The sequence below is a fragment of the Myxine glutinosa genome, chromosome 10, assembly GCF_964187855.1.
Source record: "Myxine glutinosa chromosome 10, kmMyxGlut1.1, whole genome shotgun sequence".
Taxonomy (NCBI): domain Eukaryota; kingdom Metazoa; phylum Chordata; class Myxini; order Myxiniformes; family Myxinidae; genus Myxine; species Myxine glutinosa.
In genome coordinates, this window is record NC_136270.1 from 97,150,836 (window position 1) to 97,164,056 (window position 13,221).

Here is a 13,221-nt window from a genome sequence, read left to right on the forward strand (position 1 = left end):
GCATCCTCCGTCGTGCGAAGTCCTTCCTTGGCACACCTGAGCTCCTCACCACATACAAGGTTTTCATCCGCAGCTCAATGGAATACTGCTCTCCCCTCTGGGCTGTGGTCCTGCCACACACCTAGCTCGTCTTCATGCTGTTGAAACCAAAGCGTTCAGAATCATTGGAATCTCCCGTGATGAAGCTACCTCCGAGGGCCTTTTACTTACTCACCGCAGGCAGGTTGGTGGTCTTTGTCTTCTACCGACTCCTCTCCGGCCTTGCTCCTCCAGCTCTCTCTGGGCTCTGTCCCCCAAATATTCCCAAAGGTCGCACAAGATCTGCCTGCAACCCTCTTATGGTTAAACTGCCAAAATCAAGACTCTCTGCTCACCTTCACTCTTTCATTCCTCTTTTCTCCCGCCTCTGGATCAAACTCCCCGACTCCCTTCAATCCCACTCCTCCCTCCAGGTCTTTAAAACAGCTGTTCACCACCATCTCTTATCTTCCCCCATCCAAAATCTTGATCTTTTCTACCCCCACTAATTTCACCCCAAATCCTCTTTTTTGAAATACCAACTTATTTCCTGGAAGTCCTTGGTGTCCTTGTGTTTATACTCCCCCCCCCCCCTTCCCACGCCGCCTCCCCCCAAGGCCTCTCCCTCCCACACATTCCCGATGTCCCTCACAAATGTTGTTTATGTGCTTCCCCTTCTCTCCCCATCTTGCCTACCGCTCCCCCTTTTATATACTTTGGTTCTTTGTCTGTTTGATTTGTTTGTGTGATAGATGTTAGCTCTTTCACAAGCCTCGATTATGTATACAAAAAAAAAAGAAAAAAAAAATGAGTGAAGGTGAGTGGTGAGCAAAAGACTGAAGGGAGCGGTGATCAAATGAGTGAAGGTGAGTGGTGATCAAATGAGTGAAGGTGAGTGGTGATCAAATGAGTGAAGGTGAGTTGTGATCAAATGAGTGAAGGTGAACGGTGATCAAATGAGTGAAGGTGAACGGTGATCAAATGAGTGAAGATGAACTGTGACCAAATGAGTGAAGGTGAACGGTGACCAAATGAGTGAAGATGAACGGTGACCAAATGAGTGAAGGTGAACGGTGATCAAATGAGTGAAGATGAACGGTGATCAAATGAGTGAAGATGAACGGTGACCAAATGAGTGAAGGTGAACGGTGACCAAATGAGTGAAGGTGAGTGGTGATCAAATGAGTGGAGGTGAGTGGTGATCAAATGAGTGAAGGTGAGTGGTGATCAAATGAGTGGAGGTGTGTGGTGATCAAATGAGTGAAGGTGTGTGGTGATCAAATGAGTGAAGGTGTGTGGTGATCAAATGAGTGAAGGTGAGTGGTGATCAAATGAGTGAAGGTGAGTGGTGATCAAATGAGTGAAGGTGAGTGGTGATCAAATGAGTGAAGGTGAGTGGTGATCAAATGAGTGAATGTGAACGGTGATCAAATGAGTGAAGGTGAGTGGTGATCAAATGAGTGAAGGTGAGTGGTGATCAAATGAGTGAAGGTGAGTGGTGATCAAATGAGTGGAGGTGAATGGTGATCAAATGAGTGAAGGTGAGTGAAGATCACATGAGTGGAAGTGAACGGTGATCAAATGAGTGAAGGTGAGTAGTGATCAAATGAGTGAAGGTGAGTGGTGATCAAATGAGTGGAGGTGAGTTGTGATCAAATGAGTGGAGGTGAGTTGTGATCAAATGAGTGGAGGTGAACGGTGATCAAATGAGTGGAGGTGAGTTGTGATCAAATGAGTGGAGGTGAACGGTGATCAAATGAGTGAAGGTGAGTGGTGATCAAAATAAGTGAAAGTGAGTGGTGATCAAAATGAGTGAAGGTGAGTGGTGATCAAAATGAGTGAAGGTGAGTGGTGATCAAAATGAGTGAAGGTGAGTGGTGATCAAATGAGTGAAGGAAGGCAGCAGTGATTATAATTTTTCCAAATGTATTGCTTAACGATTCGTTCATCGTTGATGTACGTATTAAATGAATTTACATTATGTACACAGAAGTGAGTCGGCCTACTAGTACTAGTACTAGACAAGTACAATACCGGTACATCTGAACTCGTGGTAATTGCTATACACTATTAATATTATACTATACTCAAGGACATGATCATCGACTGAACAAACTGTACCATTCACACAACCACTGAATTAAAATGAAAAATTTATGGATTTTAAGAATAATGAAATCAGTAACGAGTTGAAGATGTTAAGCTGTAGAAGGTCTTATTTAAAATTTAGAAACAACCTAAACACGGAATAGAAAATCATTTGGAAACCTCCAAAAACGATGCTTACGTGAAGACCACGATCCCTACTTTCGTAACTCAACAGATTAACCACAAAATAACGGCGGTCTCGAAATGTCAATTTGTTGTTGACAACTTCAAACGTCCACAGATGACAGAGAGAAGCTTACCGATGAAGGAACGAGCTCTATCGTCGATTTCCGTGAACGAGATTCAACTCGCAGGGTTCCAACATCGTATAAACGCCCTCAGGGTAGAGTTTGGAACATACATTGCGGAAACAGACGAAGCAGACCTGCCTCGGAGGCATATTGTATATTTAAAAGTTTTTCAATCGCAATTTCGTTTTTCTGAAGGTGGCGTCGATACACTGATCTCATGACTCATGAGACACTTTGTTCGGTGATGATTGGCTGCAAACACGCAAGCACGACATACCTCGTCTACAAATCAAGTACAGTTACAATTTGTTTTCTTCATACCGATATGATTTATCTGGAGTATGACATTTACGCCATTCACACTCAGGAAATAAATGAGATTTTAAAATGGTGTGTTATAGTTATTGTGCAATATAGTAAAAGTGAAAAGTTGGAATCCAGCTTTACTATATCCACCTATGAGTTCACACTATTTTAACTCATCCTTTAACACCATGACGTCACGTCAAATATTTAAATATACAGTATTTAATTTTTTTAGAAATGCAAAAATTTAGAAACATCTTGAAGAAAGCTTTTTGGAGAAAAGAATATGAAAATTGAGACACGTGACTTAGGAAATCATATGACTTAAAAAGACTGTACATTTATTATGTACGCAAAGTCTTTCTTTGTCCATTGCGTGCGTGAGGAGGACAGAAACACTGCACGTACCCCTTTTGTAGGTCATTCCTATTCTTCACTTTTGCAGCGGAATCAGTTTGCCTTTCAAGTTATATGCAAATGTACATGAGGTCGGCTTGATCGAGAGGTTTCCGGACTCCGGTACGGATGCAACCGGAAGTGAGACGAGCTGGTTTGGTTGGTCGCGGTTGGAATAAAGAATTGATTCAGATTCTGAACGGTTCTGACGTCTGTTCACCACATGCCAAATTGGTGACCCGACATGACCCAAATGGACAGACAAGGAGTTATGAAAAATCACTCATAGACCGACACTTGGCAAAAGGGAACAAAGTAGAATGGCACACAGTAGGGCATCCTTTTGACCCCAAACAATAATTAGTGGTTGAATTCAGTGACCTGATATACAAATAGTCTTCAAATTTAAAGTTAATCGGATGAAAATTGACAATTTTAGAAATGTAGCCTATGTCGACCTTTTGGCCTATGTTGATCGTTTGGCCTATGTTGACCTCAAAAATAGTTGGTGGTTGAATTCAGTGACGAGATATGAAAATCCTATTCAAATTTCAAGTCAATGGGATAAAAATTGAGGATGTTAGAAATTAGAAAAGGTCATTGACCTTCCTATGTTGACCTTTTGGCCTATGTTGAACTTTTGGCCTATGTTGACCACAAAAATAGTTGGTGGTTGAATTCAGTTAGCTGATATGAAAATCCTATTCAAATTTCAAGTAAATCGGATGAAAATTGAGGATTTTAGAGATTTTAAAAATGTGGTTGACCTTTGGCCAATGTTGACCTTTTGGCCTATGTTGACCTCAAAAATAGTTAGTGGTTGAATTCAGTTAGCTGATATGAAAATCCTATTTAAATTTCAAGTCAATCGGATGAGAATTGAGGATTGAAAATTTTGAAAAGGCTGTTGACCTTTGGCCTATGTTGATCTTGTGACCTATGCTGATCTCAATATAGTTGGTGGTTAAATTCAGTTCGCTGATATGTAAATCCTATTCAAATTTCAAGTCAACCGGATGAAAATTGAAGATTTTCGAATTTCCAAAAAAGTGCTTGACCGTTGGCCTATATTGACCTTTTGACCTCAAAAATAAATAGGATAATGTCGGACCACCAGCACTAACATTTGGTGAAGTTTCGTGAAGATCGGTTTGAAATTACACACACACACACACACACACACACACACACACACACACACACACACACACACACACACACACACATCTTTTTTCTTTTCTTTTTTCCTCACAATTCTATCTCATGATTTTCAATTCTTATTTTTAAAATGCATTTATGTTAATTTATTGTACAGTATTGGTTGTTCCTAAACTTAAATAATTTAAAGGATTGCTGTAAATGATGTTAATTTCACAACATCCCATGTTCAACTTTATTTAAATTGTAAACCTCAAACATAGTTCCTCTACCTAAAGCAAGAACCTTAACCCGTAAGCAATTGATTAGTTCCCCGACTGCATGGATCATCAGCTGGGCACCGTTCTTCCTCGAGGTTTCGATCCTTTCAGCCCAGGACCTCTCCAAACGGCGGATCCACAACCTCGATCATGGAGCCACATCAATAGATGGTACATCAGTAGATCCACAACCTCAGTTGCGTCGAGGCAGTCAGTCAACCCATCAATGCAACATCACTTATTCCAACTTTACTCGCAATAGGATTTAATGTATTATCATATATATATATATATATATATATATATATATATATATATATATATATATATATATATATATATATATATATATATACAGTCACGTGAAAAAGTAAGTACACCCCATGTAAAATTTTGACTTTTTCAACATATTTCAACATACAGCTGTTTTTTTTGTTTGTTTTTTTTTTGTTTTTTTTTGTATAAAAGATCGAGGCTCGTGAAAGAGCGAACATTTATCACACAGAAAGACAAACCGATAAACCGACACATAACCGACAAACCGACACATAGAACAAATAACATCGGGAGCGGTAGACAAGATGGGGAGAGAGGGGGAAGGACACAAACACAACACAACACAACACAACACAACATTTTAGAGCAGGAACCGAGAGACATGGAGACATCGAGAGATCTGTGGGAGGGAGAGGGCTTTGGGGGGGAGGCATGGGAAAGGGGGTGGGAGAGGCATAAAACATATGGACACTGCCAGGACTACCAGGAAAGAAGTTGGAATTACAAACAAGGTGGATCTGGGGTGAATTAGTGGGGGTAGAAAAGATCAAGGTTTTGGATGGGGGAAGATAAGAGATGGTGGTGAACAGCTGTTTTAAAGACCTGGAGGGAGGAGTGGGATTGAAGGGAGTGTGGGAGTTTGTTCCAGAGGCGGGAGAAAAGAGGAATGAAGGAGTGAAGGTGAGCAGAGAGCCGAGATTTCGGCAGTTTAACCATCAGAGGCTTGCTGGCAGATCTTGTGCGACCTGTAGGAATATTTGGGGGACAGAGCACAGAGAGAGCTGGGGGAGCAAGGCCGGAGAGGAGTCGGTAGAAGACGGAAAGACCACCAACCTGCCTGCGGTGAGTGAGTGAGAGGCCCTTGGAGTTAGCTTCATCACGGGAGATTCCAATGATTCTGAATGCTTTGCTTTCAACAGCGTGAAGACGAGCTAGGTGTGAGGCAGGAGCACCAGCCCAGAGGGGAGAGCAGTATTCCATTGAGCTGCGGATGAAAGCCTTGTACATGGTGAGGAGCTCAGGTGTGCCAAGGAAGGACTTCGCACGACGGAGGATGCCCAGTCGGCGACTGGCTTTGCAGGCCAGCTTGGAAATGTGGTTTTCCCAAGAAAGATCATGGCAGATAGTGAGACCCAAAAGCTGCAGCGACAGAACTTCTTGGAGAGGATTGTTGAGAAAGTAGATGGGAGGGTTGTCCAGTCGATCTTTTCGGAGAGACATAGTAAGAGTGTGAGATTTGTCAGGATTGAAAGACATGTTCCACTTGTTTGACCAGTCTGTGATTTTGTCCAGGTCTTCAGAGAGTGAGGAGGCTGCAGACTGCCAATCTGAGGGAAGAGGAATGGAGCGGCAGAGAGTGGAGTCATCAGCAAAGAGATAGAGAGGATTTTCCAGAGAGTCGGAGAGATCATTGATAAAGACCAGAAAAAGCACAGGGCCCAGCACACTGCCTTGGGGAACTCCAGCCTGAACAGGAAGGGGAGATGAGAGAAATCCATTCAGGGCCACACGTTGACTACTACCAGAGAGGAAGTCCGCAAGCCATGCATGGAGATTTCCATGGATACCATAGGAGTAGAGTTTGGTGAGCAGAGCTGGGTGCCAGACCGTATCGAAGGCACGTGATATGTCGAGGGAGACAGCTCTGATTTCCTGTTTGGCATTGAGGACCTCCATCCATTGTTGAGACAGGAGAAGCAGCATGTCCAGAGTAGAGTGACCTGGTCTGAATCCAAATTGATGATCAGAGATCAAGCCATTGGAGAAGAGGAAAGATTTCATATCCGAAGCAATGATGGATTCCATGACTTTGCTGATAATTGGGAGCAGGCTGATTGGTCTGTAGTTAAAAGGATCTGTTTTTGCACCTTTTTTGTGTAAAGCGGTAATGTTTGCTGATTTCCAGGATGCTGGCAGATGACCTTGAGCAAAAGATAGGGTGAAAAGAACAGAGAGAGGGTGAGATAGAGCGGCAGAGCAGGATTTTAGGACCCGTGGGCTGATGCCGTCTGGTCCAGTTGCAGAATCAGAGTCGAGGTTAGACAAAAACTCCTCCACCTTGTCAGGAGAGAAGGACACAGAGTCCAGGAGCAGTTGGGTTAAAAATGTTGATCTTCATTTCAAATATGTTGATCTTCATTTCAACAATATTGATAGATAAAGGTGATATAATATAACAAATATCATGAAACATTTACATTTTGTAGTCCATTGTATAATTTAAATAAACATAAATGCAAATTTCGCATGTGGAAAAAGTAAGTACACCCCTACATTTATCACTACTTCAAATACCTAAAATTAGAATCAGGTGCACCAGCTCAGGTGCAAATGATTAGAACATCGTTAGAGAGGATCTTGGAGGAACCTGTCTTATTTAAACCTCAGACATTTCGTTTGGTTTGCTCTTTGTTGTTGAAGTGTGCAGCGTCACCATTCCAAGATCAAAAGAGCTCTCTGAGGCCTTCAGAAAGAAGGTTATAGATGCCTACGAGTCTGGGAAGGGATTTAAAAAGATCTCCAAACATTTTGAAATCAATCATTCGACTGTCCGGAAGATCATCTACAAGTGGAGAAGATTCCAAACAACTGCCAACTTGTTCAGGCCAGGCCACCCCAGCAAGTTCAGCCTGAGAGCAGACCGCAAGATGCTGAAAGAAGTCTCTAAGAACCCCAGAATGTCATCACGGGACCTACAGGTAGCTCTTGCCACTGTTGATGTCAAAGTGCACGAGTCTATCATTAGAAAGAGGCTGCACAAATTTGATCTGCATGGGAGATGTGCCAGGAGGAAACCTTTGCTGTCCAGAAAGAACATCAGGGCAAGACTAAAGTTTGCCAATGAACACCGAGGCAAAGACCAGCACTTCTGGAACAATGTGCTCTGGACAGATGAGTCAAAGGTAGAGCTATTTGGCCACAGTACCAGAAGACATGTTTGGCGAAAACCAAAGACAGCATTTGACCACAAGAACCTGATACCAACTGTAAAGCATGGTGGTGGAAATATTATGGTTTGGGGCAGCTTTGCTGTAGCGGGGCGTGGGCAGCTCACCATCATAGAATCCACTATGAATTCTTCATTGTACCAGAGGGTGCTTGAGGATAATGTGACGCCATCTGTCGGCAAGTTGAAGCTCAACCGAAGTTGGACCTTGCAACATGACAATGACCCTAAACATACCAGTAAATTCACCAAGGAATGGCTGAAAAGAAAGAAAAGGAGGGTTCTGGAATGGCCAAGTCAAAGCCTGGATCTAAATCCCATCGAGATGTTGTGGGGGGATTTGAAACGAGCTGTGCATGCAAGAAACTCCTCAAACATCACAAAGCTAAAAGAATTCTGCATGGAGGAATGGGCAAAAAATTCTCCCGGTCGATGTCAGAGACTGGTAGACAGTTATAAGAAACACCTACTTGCTGTTGTTTCTGCCAAAGGGGGCAATACCACCTATTAGAGCCAAAGGTGTACTTACTTTTTCCACATGCGAAATTTGCATTGATGTTTATTTAAATTATACAATGGACTACAAAATGTAAATGTTTCATGATATTTGTTATATTTTATCACCTTTATCTATCAATATTGTTGAAATGAAGATCAAATAGCTGTATGTTGAAATATGTTGAAAAAGTCAAAACTTTACATGGGGTGTACTTACTTTTTCACGTGACTGTATATATACTAGCTCGGCTCGGTTCACTTCGCTCGCCTCACCAAGCGTCGTTACTGAGGAACGGGCTTATTTTAGCTGAGGATAATGACTGCACCTGAGTGGTTGTGTTGTCATGATTTACACCAATGATAATACAAACAATTATTTTGCACAAATTTATTTGTTGTGTTTGTGATATTACATTTTTTTAGGCAGTTTAGGTTGAAAAAATATGTAAAATTCAATAAAGAACCCTACAGCACATACATACAGCAGGGGTAGGTGCAGACTGGAAGTTTGGGACGATTACACCTCACCACCACTTAATTCAAAACACCTCACCAACAAGTACTTCAAAACACCTCACAGCCATAAAACACGTATTAAAAACACCTCACCACCAAGTAATTCAAAACACCTCACCAGCAAGTAATTCAAAACACCTCACCACCAAGTAATTTAAAACACCTCACAGCCATAAAACACGTAATAAAAACACCTCACCACCACGAAATAAAAAACACCTCACCACCATGAAATTGAAAACACCTCACCACCACGAAATAAAAAACACCTCACCACCATGAAATTAAAAACACCTCACCACAACGTCATTTAAAACACCTCACCACCAAGTAATTCAAAACACCTCACCACCAAGTAATTTAAAACACCTCACCACCAAGTAATTTAAAACACCTCACCACCAAGTAATTTAAAACACCTCACAGCCATAAAACACGTAATAAAAACACCTCACTACCACGAAATTAAAGACGCCTCACCACCACGAAATTAAAAACACCTCATAGTCAGGGCCCTTAGGGATATTTTGGGGCCGTTTGGTTCAAATTCTTCCAAAAGCACCAAATTTGGCCCAGATGTTGCCCATGCCATACTCTTTCGATTTTTGACGGGCGCCAAGACGGGCGCCCCCCCCCTCCCCGGGGGCCCCATATTGGCGAAATACTAAATGGCCGCCACCCGGATTGGAGCAAAATCAGTTAAATAACCAAAAGGGTTGGAACCATGTATGATACCACTTTTCAGGGGTTGTCGAGGTCGAGGAATCCAATTATGATGTTATTTTGATGATTCGAGGTCAAGGTCAACCCTCAAGGTCATCTTAAAGGTCATTTTTGAGTCAAACATGTCGGTTTTTGAGTTTTTTGTCAAGATTTACGCGAGGTTCACCATTTTATGTTTCTGGGTTGGGTAATCGAACTCTGACCTTATTTTTGACAATTATAGGAAATATTTACATGTCTATTTCCTAATTTTCAGGCATATGCAGTTCATCAGTCTAATTACAAAGGTACGGATTTTGATGTTTTATGAACTGTATGCCATATCCTTGTGTTTAATTTTTGTGCGATCATGATCCGGGTTCATGTATACATGATTGTATACATGTCATAAATATGACGTCATAGGTCATGTGACCTGGCGGCCATATTGGATTTTATGAAAACCTTTAAAATGGATCCCTGCCTTCATTTTTCGATCGATTCAGTTTGAACTTTGACCACTTATAGTACGCCATGTGATTGGATGCATATCCTAATTATGACGTCATAGGTCAGGTGACATGGCGGGATGGACCGGTATGGTCCCCGGATCATACCGCCCTTGGCGCCCGTCAAAAATCGAAAGAGTATGGCATGGGCAACATCTGCGCCAAATTTGATGCTTTTGGAAGAATTTGAACCAAAATATCCCTAAGGGCCCTGACTATCACCACCACGAAATTAAAAACACCTCACCACCACGAAATTGAAAACACCTCACAGCCATAAAACACGTAATAAAAACACCTCACCACCACGAAATTAAAAACACCTCACAGCCATAAAACACGTAATAAAAACACCTCACCACCACGAAATTAAAAACACCTCACCACCACGAAACACGAAATTAAAAACACCTCACCACCACGAAACACAAAATTAAAAACACCTCACTACCATGTCATTTAAAGACACCTCACCACCACGTAATTCAAAACATCTCACCACCACAAAACTCGAAATTAAAAACACCTCACAGCCACGAAATTAAAAACACCTCACCACCACGTCATTTAAAAACAACTCACTACCACATAATTCAAAACAACTCACCACCAAGTAATTCAAAACACCTCACCACCACATCATTCAAAACACCTCACCACCAAGTAATTCAAAACACCTCACCACCAAGTAATTCAAAACACCTCACCACCAAGTAATTCAAAACACCTCACCACCAAGTAATTCAAAACACCTCACCACCAAGTAATTCAAAACACCTCACCACCACGTAATTCAAAACACCTCACCACCAAGTAATTCAAAACACCTCATTCAAAACACCTTAAAAATACCTCACCACCACGTGATTTAAAAACACTTCACAACCACGGAAACAAAAGTTTGAGGGAGTCGTTAAGTGACAACACAGACACTGCCCAGATGTGTAGATATATAGATAAATATACTTGAGTTGCTGTTTTGTCATGGTTTACACAAATCATAATTCAAACAATTATTTTGCACAAATGTATTTGTAATATACGTGATATTACCTTTTATAAACAATTGAAGTTGGACAAAAAAAATTCCCGAAAAAATTCCAAAGTAAAAAATAAAATAACAATTGGAAATTTTTTTCAAAAAAATACCCTTAGGACATACCGACGGGAGAGATATGTGCATACCAGAAGTTTGGTACGATTTCACAAAAGTTTGAGGGAGTAGTTCAGTGACAAGACAACACAGACACTGCACAGATATGTATATACACACACACACACACACACACACACACACACACACACACACACACACACACACACACACACACACACACACACACACACACACACACACACACACACACACACACTTGCTGGTTAGTCATTACACACACACACAAACCAGAATGTTCAACATACTTGTCCAAAAATTTTTTTTTTGTACAAAGTAACAAGTGCGCAATCAGTCATCGGGAACGACCAACCAGCCGTGCCTTTCCTGGTTGCTCAACCAGCTCAACCAGGCTCCGATAAAGCTGCCACCATTCTGGCCTAAGTACCCACAGCTGTGGTTCGCACAAGTTGAAGCACAATTCGACACCTGGAACATTACTACCGAGTCGACGCGGTTCAAATACATTGTTGGCTCATTTGTATATACAAGATCGAGGCTCGTGAAAGAGCGAACATTAATCACACAGAAAGACAAACAGACACACAAAACAAATAACATCGGGAGCGGTAGACAAGATGGGGAGAGTGGGGGAAGGACACAAACACAACATTTGAGAGCAGGGACCGAGAGACATGGAGACATCGAGAGAACTGTGGGAGGGAGAGGGCTTTGGGGGGAAGGCATGGGAAGGGGGGGGGGGGGGGTGGGAGAGGTATAAAACATATGGACACTGCCAAGACTTCCAGGAAAGAAGTTGGAATTTCAAACAAGGTGGATCTGGGGTGAATTAATGGGGGTAGAAAAGATCAAGGTTTTGGATGGGGGAAGATAAGAGATGGTGGTGAACAGCTGTTTTAAAGACCTGGAGGGAGGAGTGTGATTGAAGTGAGTTTGGGAGTTTGTTCCAGAGGCGGGACAAAAGAGGAATGAAGGAGTGAAGGTGAGCAGAGCCGAGATTTCGGCAGTTTAACCATCAGAGGGTGGCTGGCAGATCTTGTGCGACCTGTAGGAATATTTGGGGGACAGAGCACAGAGAGAGCTGGGGGAGCAAGGCCGGAGAGGAGTCGGAAGAAGACACCTTCTTCCAGATTGATTACGTGATGCACAGAGAGATGCACATTACGCACAGAGAGAGCTTGACACCAGATTACGTGATGGAGGTGAGAGACATTTTACTTCAACCTCCAACAAAGACCCATACACGATTTTGAAAGCTGCGCTCATAAACCCACGACCCCATCTGAGCACCGGGGGTTTCAACAAACATTGCAATCGAATGTCTTGGTTTGCACCCACGAGATGCCGCAATTTTTCGTTCACATTCGCGGATTCGGCATTTTCAGTTTTGCCAAAAACCGTGTATCGGAACATTCCGAACCTTCTGGTGGGATCAGCTGCAGTAAGTGTTTTGCCCAAGTCTTTCGTGAACCGGTTATCTATGCTTGACGTTCGACTGAAGGTGGCACAGGAATGTGGAATTTATTACCCTGCGCTCTCGAAGCGAAATGCAGGGTTAAGCATTCGGGTGCGTACGTGAGTGTGTACGTGTTCGCATCTTTAAAATTCATTTTCTCGGCAACCGTTGGTCCGATTGGCACGAAATTTTACCATAGGAGTACCTCCTCCTGTAGAATCTTTTAATTCATAATTATTACGTCATCGGTCACGTGGTACGGACGCCATCTTGGAAAAATGTTGCACCTCTATATCTCCCAAACCGCTCAATGGAAAAATTGCAACGTGGCTCATTGTCAAGTACTCCCCATGGGGAATAAGATATGTTGAAGATGATGTCATCGGTGCCTTCATTATGACGTCATAATTCGACAAGTACAACACTTGATCTGATTAGTATGAAAAAAAAAATTCCTCTGCACTTGTTAGTCCAATGGACACGAAATTTTCAGAATATTAGCGGCTAATCCTGTATAATTTTTTTAATGCTAATTATGACGTCATAGCTCACGTGGCACAGGCTCCATCTTGGAAAAATCGAAAAATGTTGCACCTCTATATCTCCCAAACCGCTTCATCGAAAAAATTGAAACATGGCTCATTG

At 42.2% G+C, this 13,221-nt stretch overlaps 1 protein-coding gene across 3 annotated transcripts in view; it reads right to left on the reverse strand.

Moving 5' to 3' along the window:
• UMAD1 (UBAP1-MVB12-associated (UMA) domain containing 1) overlaps positions 1 to 2,500 on the reverse strand; it is an 80,930-nt gene extending 78,430 nt beyond the window's left edge. The window contains exon 1 of one of the 3 annotated variants that reach the window (XM_068126426.2): positions 2,427 to 2,500. The gene's annotated coding sequence lies outside the window, so the exon portion shown is untranslated. Of the gene's footprint in view, positions 1 to 2,286; positions 2,394 to 2,426 lie in introns of those variants that run through there. The other 2 variants (XM_068126428.2, XM_068126427.2) reach the window with 2 other exon arrangements.
• Positions 2,501 to 13,221: the final 10,721 nt, after the last annotated feature.